The sequence below is a fragment of the Rhipicephalus microplus genome, chromosome 1 (genome assembly GCF_043290135.1).
Source record: "Rhipicephalus microplus isolate Deutch F79 chromosome 1, USDA_Rmic, whole genome shotgun sequence".
Taxonomy (NCBI): domain Eukaryota; kingdom Metazoa; phylum Arthropoda; class Arachnida; order Ixodida; family Ixodidae; genus Rhipicephalus; species Rhipicephalus microplus.
In genome coordinates this window covers 267,528,210-267,541,413 of record NC_134700.1, presented here as the reverse complement: position 1 = coordinate 267,541,413, position 13,204 = coordinate 267,528,210, and the positions used below count along the sequence as shown (strand labels likewise).

The following is a 13,204-nucleotide window of genomic DNA, read 5'->3' as shown; positions in this document are numbered from 1 at the left end:
CTATTTTTTCATACTTAGTGGGTTTTCTTTATTCCCAGCAAAAAAAAAAAAAAGTCCGTAATTTTTACGTTGTTAAAAGCAGCACAGACAGATGTCGTTTCAACATGTGCACATCTGCCTCATTGATATTTTGATAATTAGGCGTGTAATGTCTAAGTTAAAATATATTTAGCCTAACTGGTTAATATTCATTGCCAAAAAATTTGTAGCGGCCACTTCGGTATGCTGGGAACGATATATGCACTAGGTTTGCATCACGTAACCCCGTTCTTCTTTTTTTAAATCGTAATGCATGATAATTGGGACAACCTGTATATAAGCACATTTATCTGACAATTCGAAAGTGAGATTCATACTTTTTCGGCACACTTGGAGTACACGTGTAAATATTAAGTACAATTAAAACGTTTTGAAATTAAAGCATTTTGAAATAATACTTAGGTCATCTGGAACTTTTCCTTGTCATCGTGCGCCATGCTGTTCTGGCAGTACATCGACAGCACTTGTGTATATAGGCAGAAAAGGGGGAGTGGGGTTCACGGTTTGAATTTTACACACATTTTTTTTTTCAGTTTTGCATGGGTAAAAAGCTCCCCCGCCGCGGTGGTCTAGTGGCTAAGGTACTCGGCTGCTGACCCGCAGGTCGCGGGTTCAAATCCCGGCTGCGGCAGCTGCATTTCCGATGGAGGCGGAAATGTTGTAGGCCCGTGTGCTCAGATTTGGGTGCACATTAAAAAACCCCAGGTGGTCGACTTCTCCGTAGCCCTTCACTACGGCGTCTCTCATAATCATATGCTGGTTTTGGGACGTTAAACCCCACAAATCAACCATATCATGGGTAAAAAGCTCTGGCTGCGTACCATGGTAAACCGTACGATATCGAATTTCGTTGCACTCTAAAGCGCTGTAACGCGGAATGCGAAGTTGTCTGACCCATACATCTTCCACAACAGTCTTAAATAGACCATATGGGGCGCCACGTAAAAATAAAATACAATGAGTCTAGAACAAAATAACGCCCCCCCCCGCCTTCACCCCCCCCCCCCGCTTTCCCGCAACACCTCAGAACAAACCGATCGGCCCCGCAGGTCAGCGCACTCGAGGTGCGACGCTCGCGCGGTTTGTTTCACTGATTGATTTGATTGATATGTGGGGTTTAACGTCCCAAAACCACCATATGATTATGAGAGACGCCGTAGTGGAGGGCTCCGGAAATTTCGACCACTTGGGGTTCTTTAACGTGCACCCAAATCTGAGCACACGGGCGTATACAACATTTCCGCCTCCATCGGAAATGCAGCCGCCGCAGCCGGGATTTGAACCCGCGACCTGCGGGTCAACAGCCGAGTACCTTAGCCACTAGACCACCGCGGCGGGGCGCGGTTTGTTTCACTGTTTCAGCTCGGAGAGAGAGACGAAAACGCGGAAACCCTGAAGCGAACAGCGTACCTCACATGCAGTCTGACCACCCTGTCGCAACCCTGCTGGGATGAACGAGCATTTCCCAAAGCGTAATGGGCGGTGCACCCCTTTTCGTATTTCCAGGAAGCAACGAAAAAAAAAAACAAAATCTGCCCCGCATATAGTGAATCATCTGTCGAATCACCCACTCTATAAAAAAGCATGCGCTACTGACCCCGCGGTGGAGTGATATTCTGGTCAGCAGCAGCGCTCGAACAGAGAGACGCGACCGGACGCGCGGACAAAGACCCCCGCATGGCGCCGGGTATACGTGACGTCGCTGCGCGTGACTGCTTTGTTTACCGTCGCGCACGTACACTCGGGCTGTACCACCGAGGGCAATAAAACAAAAGTCAGCTCGACAAGAATGAACCATACCAGAAGCGTCATTATACAAAATAACGCAAAAAGAGGGCGCGCACTGAGCACAAAAGAACTGGAAGCGACGAGAACAGAGACAACCGTAAAACGGAAGGAACAAAAAAAAAAAAAAAAAAAAGAGGGGGGGAGCAGAGATGGTCACCACCCCGGCACATCTGTCGGTTACCGGAAGCGGATATACTGTGCGAAGGAAGCGGGTGAAGCGGTACTGCCGATTTGGAAAGAAGCAAACTGAGGGAACAATGTAAAAACAACAAAAACCACCGCCACCACCACAATAAAAATGCCCGGCCACAAACCGAGCGACGGAAGAAGCGCGCGTGCGTAAAAGAACTCTGCGTGCATGGTGTTACCACTAGTCTTGATACTACTCCACTAATATTTACTATAATATTATAAATCTATTATAATTATACTATATAAGCAACAGCTCAGCCAACCCGGGGAAGTACTGGCGACGCTGCTCCAACAGTACGCAGTATTCGTCAGTCTACCAGCTGATACGTTTTGAAGGGGAGCGGCTCGACACGCTGGATCATGACTTCAAGTGGATATGCCGTTCCATGTAACCACCAGGTGCGACAGAGGAGGCCAAGCACAAAGGAAGTCGTTAGCGCTCTCTGTGACAACCATTTCGTAAACGAGATGCTAGAAGAACCATTAGTAACTGGAAGACCACTGTCTTGTTAAGAATGGGACTATTGAACACGTCTATACACAACTTAACAGGTCGGCTGACGTGGCGATAATCTACCGCATATTGCCGGGAGCGCGTTCATGACAGGAGGCTTGCTCTGGAGCTGCGTATACTGGGTAGTAGTACTGGTTGCAGAACTGATGGTTGCACGGGGATCACGAGACAGCTTCACTCCATCGCAACAGATGTTGAGGCAAGCGTATATAGCTACAGCACGTCAACACGTACCGTTCTGCGTATCGGCATGCAGCCACTACATCAGACACCCTTTATAGGGGTGGCTCTCGTGGCTCTTGGGCTTGAATAAATCTTTACACAGCCCATCCCAGTTACACGACATTCCTCACGGGCAGAAGACGGTGCGTCATTCATCTTAGCGATGAAGCACGCACGAAAAGCGTCTGGAGATGAAACTCGGTGACCTTGAGCTCACGTGATCTGCGCAGGTTGGTGAATCACGCGCGCCAAGAGTCGGAAAGTGTTTGTTTGTGATGCGAGCCTCACCCTCTTATATATATATATATATATATATATATATATATATATATATATATATATATATATATATATATATATATATATCATGTTTTTTGTGTCCAATAGAAACCGTTACCAATAACAATAACAGATCACGTCACCGGCGAACAAAAATCTTCCACTCTTCGAATATTAGCGAATGACGTCACCGAAAGTAAAACAAGAAGAAAATGATACAAAGCGACCAACTAAGAACCACGTAATATCTCGGTTAAAATCCTGGAAAAGCGAGTGCTATATAGAGTGTGAACGCTATCGTTACTCCATGTCGTTGAATTCGCCTTCTTGTCGGCTCTAATTGGCCCAGAGGGTCTCTATGGTTGCATTAAAATGCCACCACTGCACAACTTGACAACATGGCGTGGTATTAGACAGCACCCAAGATGAGTATTTCGTTCCTTGCTGAAAAAGCATTCTTGCTGAAAAATTTATAAGGATAACCTTTGTATTTGTGCTACACAGACGCCATAATCATGTGTTGCTGGACTATAAAAAAAGTAACAGTCTTCATTATGTCATCATCATCATCATCATCAGCCTGACTACGTCCACTGCAGGACAAAGGCCTCTCCCATGTTCCGCCAGTTAACCCGGTCCTGTGCTTGCTGCTGCCAATTTATACCCGCAAACTTCTTAATCTCATCTGTCCACCTAACCTTTTGTCTCCCCCTAACCCGCTTCCCTTCTCTGGGAATCCAGTTAGTTACCCTTAATGACCAGCGGTTATCCTGTCTACGCGCAACATGGCCGGCCCATGTCCATTTCCTCTTCTTTATTTCTTCATTATGTATAGATGGGCAAATCTTTTATATTATTTCAGTAGCGAGGAAAATAAAACAAAAATAGTGAGCCTCAGGTTACCTTGATTATCACTCTCCCTTTCGTGTCATGAAAAGTTCACCAAGAGATCATCGACGGCGATTGGGACGGGACAGGGTTTAATTCCTCTTTCCCCCCGCCTCGCCCAAAGGAAACTGCCGGACTTTAAATAAAGTTTACTCCTTCATTCAAGGAATCATGGGTCCCCGCTAGTGGGTAACTCACATACAAAGAAAAGGGAGTGCGCAGAGCGCAGCTTCCAACTGAAACTTCAATCGGAAGCAGTCGTGCGGTGCGATGCACAAGTGTCACACGGCGTGCGATATTGTCGCAACCAGCCATCTGTGACGCTCGCTGTTCGAGCCAAGCGCGACCGAGGTGACGCTGGCACCCTCCTGGCCCTACGCCCAAAACTCATTCGTCGCGCTCTCACAGCATGCAGGCTCGCTCTGTCTCCGTGGCCAAGGCACCGACGCTATTCTTGATGCACGCGCCCCAGGGAGAGTGGATGAGCTGTAATCGCGCTACGCGGCACGTTACTCGCACTCAACTCACGGTCAAGTTAGTTTATTATAGCCTACGCATAATAACCTGCTTCTGAATGCAAAGACGCGCGTGCGTCTCTTCTCAATGTCAGGAGTTATTGCAGTCCTACGCGCTATACACGTGCATTGAAGCTGAGTAGTATTGTTCATCAATGAGGCGTTAGCCTAGCATATATGTTCGTGCTGCAAATGACATTAATATTCATTCATTATCGAACGTTTATTCCATCACTATACTCAGGCGTGCGTAGCTGGGACAGCTTATGTATATCCCATAGTAGATGGCGCATATATAGTGCTCTAGAGCATTCACAAATTCTTCTAAACACACGAGTCGCAAGAGAAACCTCGCAAATTAATTGCTTTTATTCAACATTGTACAACTGTCCGGCCTACTTCCACTTGAAGTCCTTCACCGTTGTCTGTAATAAAGGAAAGAGAACGGAGCAAGAGGAATGGAGCGCTGCGCTTTTACGTGGGTATACCTTACAGCTATTAAGAGCGTTGAAAGTATGTCCTAACTTTGAATGTCCGAACACAAAGTTTACGCATTTCCGAGCTCAAAGGCGAGATAGTGATTTTTTTCTCGCTTTCTCAACCCTTCTTACCAGAGCTATTTCCTCCTCGCCACTTATTCCTTCACAAGACACACGGACAATGACAGTGCATGCGCTGAGCCAATCAGAATTTCGCGCTTTAGGGATACAAGTTATCCCCGCTCACGCAGTAGGAAGAGCACATAACTAAGTGAGATCATGAAGTTGATCGTGCGCTCTGCCCCGCCGCGGTGGTGTATAGTGTCTTAGGTACTCGGCTGCTGACCTGCAGGACGCGGGATCGAATCCCGGCTGCGGCGGCTGCATTTCCGATGGAGGCGGAAATGTTGTAGGCCCGTGTGCTCATATTGGGGTGCACGTTAGAGAACCACAGGTGGATGAAATTTCCGGAGCCCTCCAATACAGCGTCTCTCATATGGTGGTTTTGGGACGTTAAACCTCACATATCAGTAATTAAATTCGCATTTTATTAATTTTTTTCTTGCTATGTACACCCAAAAATAAAATGGAGGGGGCCCCAACGAAAAACTGGATCATTCCATATACACGTTTAGTTATGAGTGAACTGATACAGATTTCCAAAACTGCTAAAATACTTGAGAGAACATGAAATTGTGGTCGAATCAACTAGTAAGAAAACATTAAGACATTTTTTTGTGTGTCTTTTCGATAGTTTACGCCAATAAAACTTGTATGTTCTTTTCTTGTTTTTTGTGAGTTTACAGGTGTTTATATAATGTTATATATCTCTTTCCTTCATTCGCAAAAACGTAATCAAGATATGTACTGTGGCTCTCTTCTTTCAGCATGTGATTTCTCGCATGTACCAAGAATGTTTATTTTTCAAAACACACACACACACACACACACACACACACACACACACACACACACACACACACACACACACACACACACACACACACTGTACAACCAAGCGGTGTCTGTTAGAACATACGCGCGTATCGTACGCTTTCTCTTTCCACGACATCCACTGTCCAGCTGTCGTTAGGTGGGCCGGAATGCCCGTGAGGTGAACGGTGTTTCACTTTTTGTTCAAGCCTCCTCCATTCTCCATCTTTTTTTTTTTGGTGTATGGCAAGAAAAATGGAATAAACGGTGAATTGAATTGAATCATCATCAGTGCATGGTAGATCAAGGTAGCGTACAATTCCCGACTGACATCCCTCATACACCACTGGACAAATAGTTTATTTTGTCACGACATCACGCGAGTACGCAGGTTGCGGCGTCGCGGATGGTGCTCGAATTGACGGGCAACGCCAGAAGAGACGCCTTCGTTTTTTGTATTTCAGAGGTTCTTCGGGCGCCCTTTAACAGCGTACGAACCACTCTTTATCATTCCACTGCCTGCAGTGCACGTTGTCGACTATCTATGAGCAGTCGGAATATTTATTTTCTTCCGGGGCAAAAAAAAAAAAATTCACGTTTCCGAAAGAACAACTTCTATACTTAATCTATATAAGCATTATACACAAACGCTGTTTGCCCGTACGCATATATATATATATATATATATATATATATATATATATATATATATATATATATATATATATATATATATATATATATATATATATATATATATATATATATATATATATATATATATCACTACGCGCTTCCTGAAGTATTTAGACATCAAGAGAACTTGGAAGCGAAGGCGATCTGCTGCTGCGGAAACCGTCGTTTTGCAACGGAGAGGGCAACGCACGAACGCGGCCTCCGAAGCCAAAACAACGTGCTGTAGGGCAACAGGACACGCGTTTAGAAAGGGCAGCTCGCTTTATGGCCAAGTATATACGCGAAAATCGGCAATGTCCCGCAACCGGCGTAACTCTGCCCGCTCTGACCACGTGAGCAGTGCACGCGGGCATTGCAGCTGCCGAAAATAAAACCCGATTACTGCCTTGCGCGGTAACCTTGCAGGATATGCATGCGCCGGTCCGCGATGCGCCATTGGCACGCGAACAGCTGAGTCACGTGGTCTCACCATAGCAACACGGATCCGGTGTCACAACTCCGTTCGTTGATGGACGACAAATCGCGCGGGCTGAAGTCTGTTGCTAATCTAAGTTGAAGCCCGGCGCTAATCTCTTGCGCGTCTGCTCTGACATGCTTCTTTTTTATGCGAGTGCTAACTAGATATGACCCAAGCCTGCTTTTCTGAGATTCACAGCAGCGTTTAATTCCTAGTGGGCTTTATTGAAAAGTCCTGACAAAGAGAGAGAGAGAGAGAGAGAGAGAGAGAGAGAGAAAGAAGAGCAGAAATAGGACGAAACAACTTAACATGTGAAAGCAGCAAGAATACGAAGTGCATTCCGTTTTACCTACACGGAAAAATAAGCAATAATTAATAAAATGGGCTCGCTTTTAAGCGGCCATATTGTACTGGTGTTGGAAAGCAGGGAAGGATAACAAACTTATCTTTTTTTTTCTTTTACGTTGACAAGAGCTACTTATATTAGGCCATGCTACACAGGACATAAAAAAAGCACAACAGAAACCTAAGAAGGTGACGTTCTTCTAAATAGTTGAATATGAAGTTCAACTGCCATAAAAAGCGCTTAGTTCAATGCTCTACCTAACATTTCGATTTTACTTCGGCTGCCCTGACTCAATCGTAATTGGGTGCGGTGCTCCGCTCATACTTGCTACCGTGGCTTTGAGTATACAAGACAGAAAACAGTCGAGGTCACTCCGCAGCGCCCAGCGCGGCTTCTCGCATAGCCATAAGATTGACCACAGTAAGCAAACATAAATTAACAAATGATCATTTGTGTATATCGTCTCACGCTACTCAATTATGAACTCACAACGATGTATAAGCGTCTCTATAGTTTGGTATAGGAACGAAAGAAGGAAGGAAGGAACAGGAGAGACGAAAACCAGGAAGTTAACTATAGTTCAGGATAACCGGTATGCTATATACTCTACACTTGGGACAGGGATGAGGCAGATTAAAAGCTACAGGTGTAAAAAAAAAGATAGACAAATGATTCAGAATGATTTTATCAGTTATTTAGCCGCATTACGTAATACGACCAAAATGCGAGATAGTTGGCACATACATATCTTGTAAATTTCAAGCACGAACGGTGATAGAAAAAATAAGTGCCAATTTACGAACCCTTCATCATCATCATCATCATCATCATCATCATCATCATCATCATCATCATCATCATCATCATCATTGTCAGCTTGACTATAGCGTACACGCCTACTGCAGCCGGCGGAAGCCTTTCCCACGCTTCGCCAATCAACGCGGTCCGGTGCTTTCTACTGCCACGTTATACCTGCAAACGTTTTAATCTCAACGGCCCACCTAATTGCCTGTCTCCCTCTCACGCGTATGCTTTCTTTTGGTATCCACTCAGTTAACCTTAATGACCAGCGGCTATCCTGCATATGTGCTATACGTGCCCGGCCCATGTCAATTTGTTCTTGATTTCAACTATGATATCCTTAACCCCGTTTGTTCCCTGACCCACTCTGCTATCGTCCCGCCTTTTAAAGTTACGCCTATCAATTTCCCTTCCGTTGTACGCTGCGTCGTTCTCAATTGGAATCGAACCCTCCTATGAGCCTCCAGGTTTCCGCTCTGTAGCCGTTCCTTTTGAGGAATAGCGGTATCAATTTATGAACCTTTAGGGTCCCCTAAGTTGATACACTGTGATAGCGCCTGGAATCGCACATGTGCACATGGTGGCGTGGGTATATATGTCTTATCTAGCTTAATGAAGCTTTCAGTTGATAGTAAAAGCGCTTTTGTCCCACTTTGTACCTGCCACAGTTCATGCTTAAAATTTCTAAGATGGTTTCACTAAAAAACAAAAACATCAACGTGCTTTTCTGTTGTAGTTACGTCATTTTCTTCACTTCCTCTCCTTCTGTGTGTTAGCTGCAGGCGATGGTGTTTTTTTTTTAACTTCCGGACCAAAGGCTTACAGCTAAAATAGATGCCGCGATTACAGTGCACAGTGGCTATGAACACACCACGAATGACCTGACTGGATAAATACGGGCATAGGCTGAAGCATACGCGATTTAAAAACTCGGGTAATCTCAAAATCTGTGCCAGGAACGAAGACATATATTTCTCCCTTATTAAGTAAGTACCCCGTTGGACTGCCACTCCTTAATTTTCGGTTAGCGCGACATGGACCACTCTGACCTTGACCTCTCGGACAAGACAAGTAAAAAACAAAGGCTCACCTTGACTTCACCACGTGTTCACTGCAAAGGTGTGGACGGCGTCTATAGCGAAACAGCAGGTCAGGGACAGCCCGCGCTCGTCCGAGTGAAGGGGAAAGGAGTCAGGGGCGCAAAGTGCGCTCGCACTCGGGTCTGGGTGACGAAAGAAAGCGCGCTGAATCACCGGTCCCGACTTAGGGCCCTGGCAGCCCCGGTATAGCGCGCCCGTGAGGCTACTATACCGGGGGCTGTCCAAAAAGCGCGCGACGCGGACGCGCGTTTCTGGCACCGCGAGTCGACGTCACCAGAACGCGACACGCACGTCACTGCCGACGTGCGACGTTTGTGTGACGTGCGAAGGAACTCCACCTTACCGCGTCGCGTGGAGTGGAAGCAGGGTCGGCGCTAAATATGCTTCTGCGTCCAAAACCTCCCGCAGGGGGACAGCGACAGTCGAGTGAATGCGCAGGGGAGTGTAACTATAGCGTTCATTCATGGATACTGTGGCAACGGTGTGGTGCCCTGCAGGTGCGTGAGGACAGCGGTGAAGGTCGCTCAGTCGGCCTGGAGCGTCCCGCAGACTCGTGTTTTGTGCGGCAGCTGAAGGACCTGGGGCGAAGACGGTCACAGGCAGCAATGGCTTCCATATACTCGTATCAATCTTCACAATGTGTGAACTCCTCCTTTTCATATTTCAGTCAGCTTTCCCCCAACGAAGGGTAGCCGACCAGGCTCAGCCTGGTCAATCGGCTACTTCCTGTCCCATACGTGTTCCTTGTATGGGTATCTCGGTGCAGCCGGTCACAGCAAACTGCCCACAAGTCGACACTGCGTGACGGGAAGTTCCAGCTCAAGTAGCAAAGTCCTCAGGTCTTGTTGTGTAGGTCTATTCACGGATCAGTTTATTATACGCAGCCATGAAGGGTTAATGAGTCACTACCTATTTTGAACGAGTCAAAGGACATTAACAGGCCAAGGTCAATCGTTTCTCATAGTGCCAAACATTGACAGTAGGATACCTCTAAGGTTCAACAAAAAGTGCCTCAACCTGGTTAATCTCCCTACACTTCCCTTTGCTTTTCTTTCTCTCTGTCACTCAACAGCGAGCTACGGATAGGTTTGGTGATTGCATTGACTGTTCTTATGTGGTTATCGTTTCATGGACTGCGTTTGGGCTTATCCTCATGGAGGCTTTACATACGACCCACATTCGCTGAGCCACGTTTTAGGCCTTAGAGCCAAACCTAAATAAAGACATCATCGTAGTTGTTCAATTAGAGTGCGATGATGTGATTCTATAGACGACAAACAGGCGGCGACAGTGCAATCACAGGCCGCCATCTTCTACCAAGTGAAGCCCACTTGAGGCGCCCACGAGTAACTTTATCGCGCGACAGTGCTGTAGCCGAGAGCAAAGTCACATTCGTTGATACATAACTGACCGCATCGTTATCTCACTGCGAATCTGATTAATCGACGCTGCTCACCTGCGTCGGTATCACTCTTCCGTTTACTCAGACATCGATATTGTTATCTCGATTGCGGTGATCGTTACCGAAGAGACAGCGACATCGATACACATTGAAAGTGAGAATAGGCGACTTTGATAACGAGGGAACCAAGCGGCTGATGCGCACCAGTAATCAAGTGAAGATAAAACAAATCTGAAGATCGTATAAAATGCAAAAACAAAAGAAAGCAACAAAAAAAAACGAAACAATCAAGGCAGCTTCACATCAGTCGAGCTCGGCGGCCTTCTTTGTTTCTCTTCGGTTTTCTCTTTCTTTCCGCTTCTCTTTCTTTCTATTTCTTTCTTTTCAGACCTTCATGTATTTGTTCCTTTCTTTATTTATATACTTATTTGTATGTCCCTTCGTATTTCTTCCCTTCGATTTTGTAGTTTTCTCGCTCGCTTCCTCTTTTTTTCCCATAAATTTGCATACGTTGTTTTGCCAGCGTTACGCCAACCTACATAAGACGACAGCATACTAAAGACCGCACCCCTAAAACACTCTACACCTAATAGAAGCAAACATATAGTGCCAGTTTTTTTTTAACGATGAACAATTTAGATTGAAAACGGCGCGTGTGTATAGCAACTTTGTTAATTATATTGGCAGCGCTGCCTAATTAACCGCAACTACCCACAACAATAATTTCCCTCTTAAAAAAATCATCCCGTCCCACCATATTTATGATCCCATCCCACCGAAGCGCACCGGTAATCAAAGGGACGACCTACCCCATAGAAAAAAAATAATAAAATAAATTATGCGTAAGAACTACCTATATAAGAACGGAACACGATGGCTGAAAAAAAAAAAAAGGATTTTTTTTCCCTCTTAGGCAAATAATGGCTCTGCACAAGGCTGTTCGCATGCGGCGCTAGCTTTTCACGTTAAGTCTGTCTAACGGGCCGTTCTGCCAGCGCCGAGTCCCCTCTGTTCGGGCAGTCTGCCAGCAGGGGCCCAAAATGCTTCGCCCCATCGACGCTCTTTGTAACCTTCCTCCGGCATGGGACTGATGACAACCAGTGATTGAGTGCGAACACTCTTAGCCACTCATTGCAGACACACGGCTGCAATGCTGATCTATAGGCGGCGTTGTAGAAATAAAGGAGAGCCAGGACAAGCGTTTAATCTCTCAAGGTAACGCGCTATAGTCAGGGATACTATTATAGTTTCTCTATACTGCAAGGCTGACCTTTTCTTTTTTTTTTCCTCCCATGCGGCGCAGCACGACTCACGCGGAAACCTTCAAAGCCTGACGACGAAAGAAGAGTTAAGGGATAAGTGTGAATGGGTTAACCGAGAAAGCTTCTTCGTCTGTGATTGGCAAGGACGCGTTTGGATGTGAACGCAGCTTCCGTGCATATGTACAGCCGTCAGCACCTTCAACACGAACGCTCCCCGCCACGTGTCCCGCAGCAGTTTGATTGACGCTGACATCACGTACGTTTGGGTTCTGTTGCCAAGATGCTAACCATACATGCCGACATACCATCCAGGACTACCGAGGCAATATCTCGGCAAAGGCGCCCATCACTTCGTGGCTGGCATCAATCAAACTAGCCCTGGCTGCGCATCGAAGTGTTCGTATTAAAGATGTTGACGGCTGTACGTCTTCAAACATACTTAACCAGCTCACGTCTTGGGCGTTTTATGTCAGAGATGTATATTCGTCGTTCGTGTACTTGAACGTTCACATGACGAGACAGCGCAGTTGTGAGAAAACTCTGTATACTCATCCTTGATGTGTTTTCGAAACCTTAAGTGTGACATCTAAAATAGACCGATGCCTAATTCTGTCAGTTTTTTTTTTCGTATTGCGTTCTGAAGCGTCAGTTTCGGCGCATCAATCGATCACAGATGTACATTCAGTTCCGACTACAGTAAATTACCACGATACCACGGTAAGTTATTAAATTTACTTACTAAGAAACTATATATATATATATATATATATATATATATATATATATATATATATATATATATATATATATATACACTAAGAAATAGCTGTAAGGACAGTAGGCTCACTTCTTGCAGTTTTTATCAAAATACTCGCAAAATAAGCACAAGGAGGAAAAGAGCAAGAAAAATTGGCTGCATTATACCGCCGGTGTTCTGTGCCCGCGGCTAAACATTGCTCCTGTGTGGCTGTACAGTTGTACACTTCGTCCGTCGTTCGTTAACTTCGTCTTTTCCCTTGAATGGATGCCAAATGTGTGTGTCCCCCTGTTGGCGTTGGCAATGCGATAGCGTGCGGATACACGGCCGCTCCGACCGATGAGGATTAAGTGGTCGGTGAGAGGATCGTGTTTCTGCCGACTGAACGAGCACGGAATCGGGTTAATGATTGGCAATGTTTTAAAGAACGTGTTTCCCGGTGATACAGCCAAAAGCAATAGATTTCTCAACAAACTATTAAATGTCGCGTTCTTCGTGCTTTTCGACTATGTATCAGTTGCGCATAATTGTAAT

At 45.7% G+C, this 13,204-nt stretch overlaps 1 protein-coding gene across 2 annotated transcripts in view; it reads right to left on the bottom strand.

Moving 5' to 3' along the window:
- Positions 1 to 13,204, bottom strand: part of mrj (DnaJ heat shock protein family (Hsp40) member B6 mrj) — a 193,839-nt gene that overhangs the window by 76,126 nt on the left and 104,509 nt on the right. The window contains exon 1 of one of the 2 annotated variants that reach the window (XM_075894196.1): positions 9,240 to 9,362. The exons of the other annotated variant lie outside the window; for it this stretch is intronic. The gene's annotated coding sequence lies outside the window, so the exon portion shown is untranslated. Of the gene's footprint in view, positions 1 to 9,239; positions 9,363 to 13,204 lie in introns of those variants that run through there. 2 annotated transcript variants of the gene reach the window in all.